Source organism: Sminthopsis crassicaudata, chromosome 3, assembly GCF_048593235.1.
Source record: "Sminthopsis crassicaudata isolate SCR6 chromosome 3, ASM4859323v1, whole genome shotgun sequence".
Taxonomy (NCBI): Eukaryota; Metazoa; Chordata; class Mammalia; order Dasyuromorphia; family Dasyuridae; genus Sminthopsis; species Sminthopsis crassicaudata.
Genome location: NC_133619.1, coordinates 342,717,428 through 342,730,491, shown reverse-complemented (window position 1 = coordinate 342,730,491; position 13,064 = coordinate 342,717,428). Strand labels below are relative to the sequence as shown.

The window sequence follows — 13,064 nt, the reverse complement described above, 5'->3', positions numbered from 1 at the left end:
ACAATAAAAACCACAAGGCATATGGGGAAAAGGGGGCAACAAACTTAAAAACTTCATCAATGATACATTTTTAAAAAGATAGGAACATTATTAAGATAGTAGCACAGTTTTATATATATATTAGGTGATTAACAAATAAAATCTGAGAGGAAATAAAATGAAGCAATAACAATGGCCTGAGAAGCACTATACAGGGGAGAGATTAGAGGTCTCAAGGAGGGCAAGGAATAAATTTAAGAGAAAGGAGTCCTAAGCATAGATGGAATGAAAGGAAACTATGGTGAAATAGAATTTCTTGTTAGGGAGGTAGAACACTGATGAATATGGTGAGATTTATCTATGTCTGAGATAGAGTGAAGGAATGCATAGTTGGATTTAAAGGGGCTAAAGAATTGGGAAGTTAGGGTTTTTGAGGAAGCATCTATGTGGATATTCAATTCTTTTAGTTAAGGGTATGAGTGAAACAATGTTGATAATTCAGATCAGTTCCAATGGTCTTTTATTGAAGAGAGATCTACACCTAGAGAGAGCTAATTGTGGGAACTGATTGTGGATTGCAACACAGTATTTTCACTCTTTTTGTTGTTGTTTGCTTGTATTTTGTTTTCTTTCTCATTTTTTTTTCCTTTTTGATGTGATTTTTCTTGTGCAGCATGATAATTGTGGAAATATATAGAGAGAAGAATTGTACATGTTTAACATATATTGGATTACTTGCCTTCTAGGGGAGGGGATGAAGGGAAGGGAGGAAAAGTATTTGGAACACAGGTTTTGCAAGGGTGAATGTTGAAAATTATCCATGTTTTAAAAATTAAAAGCTTTAATTAAAAAGGGTAGGAGTTGAAGAGGAGAGGAATATAAGATTCTAGGTGCTGGATATCTTGAAAAAGGTAAAAGAATGACTTAGAATTCAACTTACTATAGCTATTATAATTTGAATTGAGTGGAAATTTCTGATTGAGTGTTCTTCAAAGGATAAAAGGTTTTTGAGAGAAGGAAGGAAAGGAAAAATTTAGAGGTAACAGCAGAGAGCAGGAGCATTCTGATTTCATCTTCCAGGTCTAGTGTATCCGGAAATAAACCAATTCTGGAGAGGAAAACTGTGAGTTGATTCTCAGTAATAGCTAATAGATGGAAGAAGTGTGAGAAAAAGGGCCAGGATGAAGGGAGTTTGTTCACTAAAGAATGGAAAAGAGAGCAAGATTTGAGCAATATGTGAGTGGAATAGAGATAAGAAGTATATATATATATATATATATATATATATATATATATATATATATATATATATATATATATATATATATATATATACATATCTCTTACCCACCAAATAAAAGTTCCTCCTTTAACAAGTATAGTCAAGGATAACAAATTCACATATTTGTCATTTCTGAAAATGTGCATCTCATCTTGCATCTAGTCTACTAACTACCTGCCAAGAGATGAGAAGCATACTTCATTATCATTGTTCTGGAGTTACAACCAGTTACTGGATTGATCAGAGTTCTTTCAACGTTGTTTTCCTTTATCACATTGTAGTCACTATATAAATCATTTTCTTGATTCTGCTCACTTCACTATGTATCATTCGTGTAAGTGATCCCAGTTTTCTCTAAAACTAGCCTTTTCATAATTTCCATTATATTTATATACCATTTTTATTCCACCATGATTTTTATATGTCTCTTTTCTTCTTGTTTTTGCTCTGGTTGTGATATTGCTGAGACAAAGGGTATGCATGATTTGGTGACTTTTGGGGAGTAAAGTTCCAAATTACTTTTCAGAATATTTCAACTACTTCATAGCTCCACCAACAATGAGTTGGTGTTATTTATTTATTTGCTGCTAACTGATAGTTATAGATTAATGCATGAAGATTATCAGGAAAAGGAGCAGAGAAAAAGGTTTTGGTAGTTTAAAGAAGCAGTAGAGTCACAATTAAAAGATTATTTTGTTGTTGCTGTTGTTGCTGTAGCTGTTTCGGTTCTTAACAAGGGAGGGTTGAACATACTTGTAGGCTAAAGAAAAGAAGCCATTTAAGTGGGAGAGATCGAAGATTTCAAGAATAGAAGCTGTGACACTAGGAGAAAGTCTCCAGAGGAGCCAAAAGAAAAAAAATGGGATCAAAAACAAAGGTGAAGGACTTGAGTAGTTTTGTACAAGATGAGGAGATCCATCTCCTCCAGCTAGGAGAGAAGAAAGATAATGGATAAATAGACAAAGATTTTTAGGTGGGGATGGAAATTCCATAATGGTTGATCTCAGTCCCAATAGTTTCTATCATCTCTCTCTCTCTCTCTCTCTCTCTCTCTCTCTCTCTCTCTCTCTCTCTCTCTCTCTCTCTCTCTATATATATATATATATATATATATATATATATATATATATATATACATATCTCTTACCCACCAAATAAAAGTTCCTCCTTTAACAAGTATAGTCAAGGATAACAAATTCACATATTTGTCATTTCTGAAAATGTGCATCTCATCTTGCATCTAGTCTACTAATGAAATCATTGAGAAGCAGTGAAGTTACTGATCATTATTAGCTGAAGGGTAGAAGCTTGAAAAGAGGAAGGATGCAAATGAATGCCTTCTAGGAAATTTTACCTGCATTTTTCCTTAATACAAGAAATACTTAAATTTTAGGAGGAAAAATTGAATTCCTCAGAAGTAGAGAGAAACTGAATCTTTCTCAATTGAGAAAACAGTCTTCAAATTATTCTGAGTTCACTGAAGTAAATAATTTCAGAAGCCCAGGTTTACAAAAGTCTTTGCTTTCCTTTCCACTCCCTTCCCAAATGAAATCTGGTAACTAAGAATGGAAGGATTATCAATAAATTAATTTATATATCAGCAAATGACATAAATGCTGTGTTCTAAAATAGCTGTTTGATTTAGTTTTGTGATAGAAGTGTCATCTAAAACTGCAGGGTTACATTGTTAAATGTAGTTTTAGAATCCTGGCTTGCACAGAGCTTTCAATATCAGTGTTGCCCTTGACACAAGAGACTGAAATCAATATTGAGTTGTCATACTAACAATAAGCACCTCAGGGGAAAAAAAATGTTCCAAAAGGAATATTAATGTATAGGATTATTGGGAAAAGAATTCATGTGATAGTGTTAATTTTTTTATTGTTGTTCTAGATTTGTTCTTTATCAAAATGTTGGTGCTTGATGCAACTTTTGACTCCTTAATCATTATCTTTAATTTTTTTCTTAATGTGAGAAATCTAAGGAAGCCAATATATAAATATTTCTTAAAATGTGTTCTATCAAATTAAAATTGTACTTAAAATATGCAAGGGTGGGGTGAGCAGAGTCCTCTTAAAAAAGAGCGTTGGAGGAAACTAAAAGCTGCTAACTTAGCTAATAGGTGATCTTTACCAGAGCTAAGCAAACTACTGTCCACAGGGATCATATAGGCACAAGAGCTAAGAATGATAGCTCAAAGAATAACTAAAAGAGATCATAAGCAGTTTTTAGGCTTAAGTTTGTGACCCATGCCTTAAACCATTATAAGAAACCCTCTTATTGTAGTTCCAGTAATTGAATACATGTATATATGTGGATACATGCACGTGTGTACATATATGTGTATTATATGTAGATATACATAAACACATACCTATCTAAATGTATTTATATGCATAAATGTGGAATATATAAATATACACATAAATGCACACATTTATTTATGTATGTATATACACACACATACACATATAGGCAGTCTAAGACCTGAATTCTTATCTTGGCTCTGATAATTATTAACTATGGTACTGTGGACAAGTTACTCTAATCCTCAGTTTCTTCATCTGCAAAATTAGCATAATAAAGTGTATGTATTATTTGCTTTACAAGATTGTTGAGAAGAAAACACTTTGTAAATTTAAAGATACCATATAAAATATACTTTATTTTACTTAATATAAAAAAGAAGTGTTCTGTCTCTCCTTGAATTTTATTATTACAAATATTATCATCCCTCTACTTGCATGAGTAATCCCATGCTACCCCATCTTCTCGAGTAGATTGCTTCCTTGGTCATCCCTAATCTATAACATCTTGAATTTCTCCCTGTCTACTAGCTCCTTCCCTACTACCTATAAACATGTCCATATCTCCTCTACCCTCAAAAAACTCTCACTTGATCTTTCCATCTTCTTGGCTATTCTATATTTTTTTGTCTTAAGCTTTTTTTAACCCTTTATAGCTAAACTCCTTAATAATGTTGTCTACAATAGTCTCCCTCACTTTCCTCTCATTCTCTTCTTAACCTCTTTACATTTGGCTTCTGATATCTTCATTCCACTAAAATTCCTCTCTCCAAAGTTTTCAAGAACCTTTTAATTGACAAATCCAATGGTCTTTTCTCAATTCTGATTCTTCTTGACCTCTCAGCAGTCTTTGATACTATTGATAACTCTTTACTCTTTGATATTCTCTTCCTTCTGGGTTCTCTCTTGGTTTTTTTCCTCTCCCTCAGACCATTTTTTCAGTTCCCTTTGTTGGATTTTTATTCAGATTACGCCTCCTAGATAGTAGACATCTTAAATGCAACATGTGCAAAAATGATTTCATTAGCTTTTTGCTAAAATTCTTCCCACCTGCTAATTTTCCTATTATTGCCAAGGTCACAGTCCCCTCCAGACTCACAACCTGTCATCCTCAGCTCCTCTCTATCTCTCAGTCCCTATATCTGATCTGTTTCTGAGGCCTATCAATCTCACCTTTGCAATATTTTTTAAATATGCTCCCTTTTCTCCTCTGATATTGCCATTTCTGTGGTGCAGGCCTTTTTCACCTCCTGCTTGAAGTATTTCATACTCTGCTACTAAGTCTATTTGCCTGAAGTCTTTCTCCATTCCAACCCATCCTCCATTCAGTTTACCAAAGGGATTTTTTTAAAAAAATGCAGGTCTGATCTCACCCCACTCCCTCAATAAACTCCAATAATTTCTATCACCTTCAGATCACATCTGTTTGACATTCAAAACTCTTTACAGCCTAACCCCCTTGTACCTTTCCAAGTTATTTATACCTTACTCCTTTACATGTACTTTATGATCCAGTGACACTGGCTTCCTTCTTCTTCCTCAAATAAGATATACTATCTCCTGACTCTAGGCATTTTTGCTGGTTGTCTTCATGCATAGAATATTCTCCTTCCTCATCTCTGCCTCCTGGTTTCCCTTGCTTCTTAAATTCCCAGTTAAAAATCTTATCTTCTTGAAGAAGACTTTTCCAAATCCTTTTAATCCTAGTGCTTTTCCTCTGTAAATTCTTATTTATCTTGTATATAGTTTTGTGTGTACTTATTTGCTTGAAGTTTCTCTCTTTGGATTGTAAACTTCTTCAGGGCAGGGACCATTTCTGTCTCTTTTTTTATCCAAAGTGCTTAACATAATATCAGTCACATAGTAGGTATTTAATGAATATTTACTTATTTCAAGGACTATAATTTTTGTAAATAGATTATAAGCTCCTTCAGGCTAAAGAGTATGATATATTTTGTAATTCTAGTATCTAATGGTGAATGAGAATTCTTAATATAGATTCATTGAATTGAATGGAATTGAATCAATAATTCAGATTTTAAATAACTATAAAGAAGAGATAAAATTGAGGGACAGGTGACTAATAAGGCCAAAAGAGTAGCCTAGCCCAATAAGAATATTAAGAAGCTTAATGCTCATTGGGAGCTAAGATACATGATAAATGAGAAGGACAATAGAAAGGACTTTTCTGTAGAAAGCTATATTGGTGAAAATCAGAAGATTTTTTGCATACCCTGAAAATATAGCTTGACTGACACGTGACTTGAATTCAACAAGGACAATTAGACTTAGGTATTTTATTATCTCCTCAATTATTTGGGATTCCAACTCCTTGTTAAACACTTTATTCTGTCCTCTTAACATGGAGGCAAAAATCAACATCAGCAAGAAAAAATGTCATGACACAATATAAAGCCTTCTGAAATAAGAGTAAATTTGAGTGAAAAACTTCCTCCTCTATCCTCACTCAATCTAAATAATATGACCTACCAGATAGGCCTCTATAGCAAACTTTGACTATGATGGGTTCTAACTATCCCTTCCCATCAGGGTTTCCAGTCTAACTATAAGGCTACCCTTTATTGCCCCCACTCACCAAAATTCATAGACACACACACACACACACAGACACACACTATAAATAAGAAGATAGCTCTGAATTCATCTAGCTCTGTGATAATAAAACTGTATTCCTGTAGAGTAGAAAAAGGATTAGAGCTGATTAAAAGGCAAAGGTCTTCTTGCTTAGAGAAGGCTGGTGAGAGGTGTGTGTGTGTGTGTGTGTGTGTGTGTGTGTGTGTGATAGTAAAAAACACAGATGTGGTCTTCTCTCCCCAGAATTTTCCATATTTCCTGGTTTTAAACCCATAGGAAAACACACTTAATCTCTCTAAATCTCAGTTTCCTCATTTATGAATGGAGATAATATTTGTCATGTTTACCTTATAGAGCAGTTGTTCAAATTACAGGAGAATTATGAAAGGGAGCTAGATGTGAGCATGGATACTGGGCTGAGCCATGAGTTGGGAGCTCTGAGTTCAAATTTGGCCTTGGCTAAATGACCCTCTGGGAAAATCATTTCAGTCAATATGATTTTGTTTGCTCATTTGTGAAATGAGTAGGAGAAGGAAATGGCAAACCATTTCAGTATTTCTGCCAAGAAAACCCCCAGTGGGGTCAAGAAGAGTCAGACGCTGCTGAAATGATGGAACAACCACAAATGCATGGACATTATTTTCTAAACCTTAAAATGTTGTACATGCCAGTTCCCACATAAATTTAACTGATATAGAAGGTTTGCCATAGTGGGAAGCCAGAGAGGCTTGGAAATCACCTTAGTTAATAAATATTTAAAGTCCTTGCCAAACACAGAGCAGCCAAGGATGATATAATCTAGGACAAAGTCTATTGTAGATTTTTCCCAGATTTATGTTTCCAGTCCAAACTTCTATGGAGCTTCAGAAATACATTTCCTATGGTCTACATGACATAACTTGTTAGCATACATTCCTGAAACTTTAAGTTATTATCTTTCCTGTCTTCTTCACATACATTCTCCCAACTTCCTCCTTTCTGCTTGATTTCATATTTTTGCTAACAGCACCATCATTCTCTAAATCTCCCTGGTTCAGTATCTCATTTTTCTCTCTATCTGGTATCCTTCAATTAGTTACCAAATTCTGTAGATTCTTCCCTCTTTGATGTCTCTTATATCTATCTCTTCCTTTCCATTACCACTGACACTAACCTGACAGAACATTGTAATAGCTTTCCTGCTGATCTCTCTCTGTTATTTCTTTCTTCCATTCCATTTTTCTTTTTATATATGTAGAGGAAGAGTATGAAGTAGTAGAAAACATACTCCCCCAGAGATCAGGAGGCCTGTATCTTAGTCCAGGTTCTCTCATTCATTAACAATATAACCTTAAGTAAATCACAATATCTTTGGGACAGTTCTCTCATTAATTAAATGTGAATAATAATGTCTTCCCTGGCTATGCCATATTACTATGATATTCAAATGAGATAATGTTTATAGAAGTGCTCAGAAAACTATAAAACATCATTCAATGTAAGAAAATATTATAATCACAAGATCTAGCTCTGTGAGCTTGACAAATTAATCTCTTTTTATGTCTCTTCATTTATAAAACAAAATACTTGTAATGGATGGTCTTCATGGTTTCTTTCAACTTAATATAATATTATTTATTATCTAAACAAAAACAGGTGAATATTATAGTATAAAAAAATTTGGGACTGGATAGCTGCTAAAGATAATGTAGGCCAAATCCCTCATATTACAAATAAGGAGACTTTCTAACTCCAGATTCAAGTATTTTTCTTGAATCTACAATGAGACCACTGAGGAGAAAACAAAACAAAACAAAACCCTAATATACTATGGCATATCCATGAAAAATAAATAGTAATCTTTCCATATTCTGTATTCCTTATGAATTGGTTTTTCTTGTCTAAAGCAGTAATTATTAACTTAAGTTGATGAACTTAAAAATATATCACTATAATTATACAATTAGTTTTACTTATAGACATATGTATTTTATTTTATGCATTTAAAAACATTCTGAGAATCAGACTATAGAATTCATTACACTTCCAAGGGAGTCCATGACATAAAAGAAAAAATGAAAAAGACTGGGGAATAGAATAAGCCAATAAAGTAAAAATTACCAATACTAACTAAATTAAATTATTCACCTAATGCCATACCAATCAACAGCCAGTAATTACTTTTTGTAGCTAGAAAAAATAAAACAAAATTCATCTAAAGGAGCAAAAGATGAATAATATCAAGTGCATCAATGAAAAAATGTAAAGGAAGGGGATCTAATAGGAGATTTGAAAGTATACTACAAAGTCATCATCATCCATGGAATTTTGTACAGGAAGTAGAATGGTTGAATAAAAGGAACAGTTTAGGTATACAATATACAGAAGCAAATAAGCACAGTAATATAATATTAATAAATCTTCAACTTCCAGCTATTGGAGCAAGAACTCACTATGCAACAAAAACTGTTGGGAAAATTGCAAAGTAGTCTGGCAGAAACAAGGCATCAACCAATATTTCACACTATATACCAAGATAAGTTTGAAAGGGGTACATGGTTTGAACATAAAAAATGATATCATAAGTAAATTGGACAAGTAGGTGGTGAGCTGCATAGAGTATTGAGCCTGGAATTGGAAAGGCTCATCCTTATGAATTCAAAATTAGTCTCAGCTATATCTAGCTGTGTGACTCTGAGCAAGTCGCTTAATTCTGTTTGCCTTGGTATCCTCATTCTTAAAAACAAGATAAGGAGGAAATAACAAATCACTGCAGTATCTTTGCTAAGTAAACCAAAAAAGAGGGTCATGGAGACAACAAAAATCTGAAGGAAAGTAGGAGAATATAGAAGAAAATATTTGTCAGATCCATTGATAGGGGAAGAATTTATGACCAAAATAAGAGAGAGAGAGAGAGAGAGAGAGAGAGAGAGAGAGAGAGAGAGAGAGAGAGAGAGAGAGAGAGAGAGAGATATCATGGGAGGTATTACATACAATTAAAAAGTTTTTGCACAAACCAAACAATGCAGTTAAAATTAGAAGAAAAGTGGGAAACTGGAGGTGGAGGAGAATCTTTGCAAGAAGTTTCCCTGATGAAAACCTCATTTTTCAAATATATGGAAAATTGAATCAACTTAATCAGGCTAAAAAGCATTCTCCAATTGATAAATAATCAAAGAATCAGACAGTTTTCAGATGAAGAAATCAAAGCTATCTACAATCCTATGAAAAAATGCTCTGAATTACTAATATAAATGCTAATAAAGACAATTCTGATTTGCCAACTCATACCCATCAAATTGGCTAACATGACAGAAAAGAAAAATAATAAACACTGGAGGTAATGTGGGAAAATAAGTACAGAAATGCATTGTTGGTGGAGCTGTGAACTATTTTGACAACTCTGGAAAATTATGTGGGGCAATGCCCCAAAACCTATTAGGATTGCTTACCCTTTATCCCAATAATACCTCTCTTACTGTACTCCCAAAGAGATCAAAGAAAATTTTTTAAAAAGACTTATATGTACAAAAATATTTATAGAATTCTTTTGTAGTTGCAAAATATTGGAAATTGGGGGAAGCTCATTAATTAGGGAATGAGTGAACAAATTATGGTATATAAAAATGAAGGAATACTATTGCATTGTAAGTAATGATAAAGGGGATAGTTTCAGAAAAACCTAAGATTTGTATAAATTGATGCAAAATGGAGTGAGCAGAATCAGAAGAACAATTTACATATTAACAGCAATGCTATAAACACAATCAACTTTGAAATATAACTTTAATTAATACAATGATGCAAGATAATTTCAAAGGACTTATGATGCTATCCACCTCCAAATAGGCAACTGATGGACTCAGACTAGAACATATTTTTTTCTCTTTCTTTTTCTTTCAAAACTTTGCCAATATGGAATTATATTTTAAATTACTTCATATGTGTAAGAGGTATTATATTTCTTGCCTATTCAATAGGTGGGGAGGAATAAAAGGAGGAAAATAATTTGAAATTGAAAATAAAACAAAACTGAATAAAAATATATTCTGAGCAATTTGAAGAAAAATATTTTGAGTCCCAAAATAGAATATGTTGAAAATACTTATTTCTTATAGACCTATAGGCCTAAATATACAAATAGATAATGAAATACTTCAACTCAACCAAACTCTGTAATAATGAATTCTTAGGTTTCATTTATAATTAAAAAACAATTCTAAAGGAAGTACTAACTTGTACAAATGTTTAATTTTTTAATTTGTACAAATATTTATATAATTATTTAATTTGTTATTTTAATCAATATGAAATGTTATTATTAGAGCTTTCTCTTTACTAGGAAAAACTACCTTGTACCAGTGAAGTAAAAATTTCGTGCAACCATCTTATAAAAGTTCCCAGATTAGATATCAAAAGAGTAAACTACCTTTGAGATGTCTGAAAAAAGGACTGAATAAATCTACATTAATTAATCTGCTTAGCACAATGCTTGACACATAATAGTTAAATGTTTATTGACTATTGACAGTAGGGAATGATCTCTTTTATCAGAGCAACACTGTCATTTTACATTGTAATTGAGGACCACCTATTCTCATAAAACAGCATATTTGTCATAAGATACCTTTTATTAATGTATTACTCAGTGAACTATTATATTATATATATAGTTACATGATTGCTAAATTCCATAAACATAACTTTAAAATGTATATAATGCATTAACAAGTCACAATCATTTGGAGTGTTCATTTGTTCAAAAAGCAATGGTTAATTTATTCTTTATTATGGAGATAGTATATCAAAAATACATGGAAATATTCAATCAGGACATAAAAAATAAATTTAAAGAATACCCCTTTGCTCAGTTCAAAATCATTATATGATATTAAGGACCAAAAATGAAAATAGTAACTCTCAGTTTAAAAAATGAATTTTTCTGTTGAAAACATGAATGGTATTAACTAATGTTAATTTATTATAATTAACAATTATTATGCATTACCTAATATATAATTAATTGTATTTATATTCATCAATTAATATTAGTAAATATACATAACAATAATTAAATAATGGCTAATGCCATCTATTTTATTGATTTTTAAAAGTCTAGGAATATGTATGGCATGAATTTAAAACTTAAAAAGTGCTTTTGTTTGTTCTGTTCTAATTTCCAATGGTCAGATGTTTTCAACATTTCACAGTGATGAAACCAATTACTTTAAAGAAAATATCAGTAGAACTCTGGAAGCAAAATAATTTTAAATAGTTTTTACTATTTGTATTAACAAGAAAAGTTGATATTTTAATCAAAAAGTACACAGTATGGCGGAGCCAAGATGGCGGAGAAGAAACACACAACTCTGTGAATGTCCTCACTCCCTCACAACCAATTAGATAAATCAGCCTCAGAATAAGCCCAGGACTGATAGATACGACAAGGACTGGAAGCACGACTTACCAGCTGAAGAGAATCTGGAGTTTCAACAGGAAAGGTCAGTTCCCAGGGGAGGAAGAAGAGAGACCAGCACAGACGGCTGGGTGCTCACATACTGCGCCCATTGCGCTGGGAGGGGCTCTGGGATCAGAGAAGCCACTGAGGTAAAGGAATCTGGCACAGGCTGTTAGCTCTTCTCTGCTAATTATTTAGCAGTTCAGAAGAGAAAGCCAAAATATTTTAAAACTCAGATTAGATTTCCCCCGGACCCTGGAGGTGACTCAGCAGATCTCAGCACCAGGGGGTGTGGCCTCAGCTACCTCCTGAGAATAGTTAAGAGATTGACAAGTGGGTGGATACGGCCCAAGGCAACACACACTGCCTAGCTTAGCTGGAGGGAGTGGAACTCAGCTCCAGGAAGTCCCAGAGAAGCGGAACCTTTGAACTAGGGACCGCGGTTTCTGGCAGACACTTCCAGTTTGAGCACAGGGGCTTTTCACGTCACCTGCTGCAGACATCCACTCCCCACCCGGACACATAGGCTGGGCTTCGTGCTGTCTTTACTATTCTACGCCCTCGGGCACAGTAGTGCTAATTACCTCTGAGGCACCTCCAGGGAGGGGGTGGGGAACTCTCTCCCAGAGCTCTATCTTAGCTCAGGCGCAGGAGCCGCTGCATCCATCCGGTTTGGGAGGAAGCTGGTAAAGAAGTAAATAAATAATTTCCTACCCCAGGGACAGACCCCAAAAGATTTTTTAAGTATGAGCAAAAAAGCTAGAAAAACCATAGATTCCTTCTACACAGAGAAAGAGCGGGTATCCAACCCCGAGGAAGTTAACAGCAGAGAGACAGCAGATAACAACCTAAAGGGGAACGATTCCTGCCCCCCATCACATAACTCTCTCCTAGAAGAAACTCTTAAAAAATTGAGGGAGATTGAAGAAAAATGGGGAAAGGAAAGGGAAGCCATGATAGAGAATAACAACGTCCTGAAATTGGAGTTGGAAAAAATAAAGAATTCACAGGAGATGCAGGGAAACAAAATTTATGAATTAGAAAAGGTTAAAAAAACACAGGAAAGTAGGATTTCTGAATTGGAAAAGATAAAAAAGTCTCAAGAAAATAGAATTTCTGAATTGGAAAAAGAAAATAATTCTCAAAAAAAAAATTAGGGAAATGGAAAAAAATTCAATAGAGCAAAATAATTCATTTAAAAATGAAATTGGGCATTTACAAAAAGAACTAAAAACTGTGAAAGAAGAAAATAACTCCTTAAAAGTCAGGATGGAACAAATAGAAATGAATGATTCACAGAGAACCCAAGAATCAGTCAAACAAAACAAAAAAAATGAGAAGCTGGAGAACAACGTCAAATACTTACTGGGAAAATCTATAGACCTGGAAAATAGATCTAGGAGAGATAATCTGCGGATTATTGGACTTCCAGAAAACTATGACCAAAAAAAGAGCCTAGATTCTA

The 13,064-nt window shown here is 33.6% G+C and overlaps 1 protein-coding gene across 2 annotated transcripts in view; it reads right to left on the bottom strand.

Annotated features, from left to right (window-relative positions):
- The window catches only part of SLC35G2 (solute carrier family 35 member G2), a 91,851-nt gene extending 79,982 nt beyond the window's left edge, over nt 1-11,869 (bottom strand). For both annotated transcript variants that reach the window (XM_074301606.1, XM_074301607.1), the window contains exon 1: nt 11,609-11,869. The gene's annotated coding sequence lies outside the window, so the exon portion shown is untranslated. The remainder of the gene's footprint in view (nt 1-11,608) is intronic.
- Nucleotides 11,870-13,064: the final 1,195 nt, after the last annotated feature.